Below are 2,247 nucleotides of genomic sequence, written 5' to 3' on the forward strand. Positions count from 1 at the left end.
ATTCCAGAAAAAAATCATATTTAATTTTTGGGGCATTTGGAGAACTTTTATTTTCGGGGTATTTTTTATTGCATGGATAATTCTGAAAACAGACAGAAATTACTATTTTTTGCTTTATTTAAACTAAATAAAGAAGAGTAAAAAGAGGGTACACAGAGTTGTGTTTTCTAACTTCATCCATCTCATGCTCATCAAAAGGAATCCACTAACAAGGTTGATCAAGTCTTGTTAACAAACTCATTTCAAGTAACATGAAATCGGAGAATTTTCGAATAACACTAGGTTACCTCAACAGGGATGTGCACATCCCAAACAATAAGAATATCATATTTCTTCTTGATAGTAGGAAGAGAAAATTCAAAACCTCCAATAGTAATTGTTGAAATTTTTCCAATAGAATTGATACTGTGGACTTGAGGTTGTTTCCTCGGAAAGTGTACCGTATGCTCATTACCATTAACATGAAAACTGACATTGCCTTTGGTGTAATCAATAACAGCCCCTGCAGTATTCAAAAAGGGTCTTCCAAGAATAATAGACATACTATCGTCCTCGGGAATATCAAGAATAACAAAGTCTATTAAAATAGTAACGTTTGCAACCACAACAGGCACATCCTCACAAATACCGACAGGTATAGCAGTTGATTTATCAGCCATTTGCAAATATATTTCAGTAGGTGTCAACTTATTCAAATCAAGTCTACGATATAAAGAGAGAGGCATAACACTAACACCGGCTCCAAGATCACATAAAGCAGTTTTAACATAGTTTCTTTTAATGGAGCATGGTATAGTTGGTACTCCGGGATCTCCTAGTTTCTTAGGTATTCCACCTTTAAAAGTATAATTAGCAAGCATGGTGGAAATTTCAGATTCCGGTATCTTTCTTTTATTAGTAACAATATCTTTCATGTACTTAGCATAAGGATTCATTTTAAGCATATCAGTCAAACGCATAAGGATTCATTTTCAGCAAAGTGCTCAAAATCCTCATCATCCTTTTTCTTGGATGGCTTAGGAGGAAAAGGAATGGGTTTCTAAACCCAAGGCTCTCTTTCCTTACCGTGTTTCCTAGCAACAAAGTCTCTTTTATCATAACGTTGATTCTTTGATTGTGGGTTATCAAGATCAACAGCGGTTCAACTTCTACATCATTGTCATTGCTAGGTGGAGCATCAACATGAACATTATCATTAACATTATCACTAGTTTCATGTTCATTCCCAGATTGTGTTTCAGCATCAGAAATAAAAATATCATTGAGATTCTCAGGTGGTTCAGCAATAGGTTCACTAGAAGCATGCAAAGTCCTATCATTTTTCATTTTCTTCCTTTTAGAAGGACTTGGTGCATTTATATTATTTCTTTGAGAATCTTGCTCAATTCTCTTAGGGTGGCCTTCAGGATACAAAGGTTCCTGAGTCATCTTACCAGTTCTAGTAGCCACTCTAACAGCATAGTCATTATTCTTACTATTTAATTCATTGAGAAAATCACTCTGAGCTTTAAGTACTTGTTCTACTTGAGTGGTAACCATAGAAGCATGTTTACTAATGACTTTAAGTTCACCCTTAACTCTAGACATATAATCACCCAAGTGTTCAATCATATAAGCATTTTATTTTAATTGTCTACCAAAGTAAGCATTGAAGTCTTCTTACCTAACCATAAAGTTATCAAACTCATCCAAACATTGGCTAGCAAACTTAGTAGGATGGATTTCAGCTTTATCATATCTATAGAGAGAATTTACCTTTACTACCTGTGTCGGGTTATCAAGACCATGTGTTTCTTCAATAGGCGATGGATTAAAACCATATATTTCTTCAACAGGTGGTAAATTAAGACCATGTATTTCTTCAAAATAGGAGGTAAATTCTTAACATCTTCAGCTTTAATACCCTTTTCTTTCATGGATTTCTTTGCCTCTTGCATATCTTCAGGACTGAGAAATAGAACACCCCTTTTCTTCGGAGTTGGTTTAGGAATAGGCTCAGTAGCTGGCTCAGGAAGTGTCCAATTATTTTCAATTGTCAACATATTATTTTATAGAATTTCAGCTTCATCTGGTGTTCTTTCGCTGAAAACAGAACCGGCACAACTATCCAGGTGGTCTCTAGAAGCATCGGTTAGTCCATTATAAAAGATATCATGTATTTCATTTTTCTTAAGAGGATGATCAGACAAAGCATTAAGTAACTGGAGAATCCTCACCCAAGCTTGTGGGAGACTCTCTTCTTCAATT

The sequence above is a fragment of the Triticum urartu genome, chromosome 6, assembly GCF_003073215.2.
Source record: "Triticum urartu cultivar G1812 chromosome 6, Tu2.1, whole genome shotgun sequence".
NCBI lineage: Eukaryota > Viridiplantae > Streptophyta > Magnoliopsida > Poales > Poaceae > Triticum > Triticum urartu.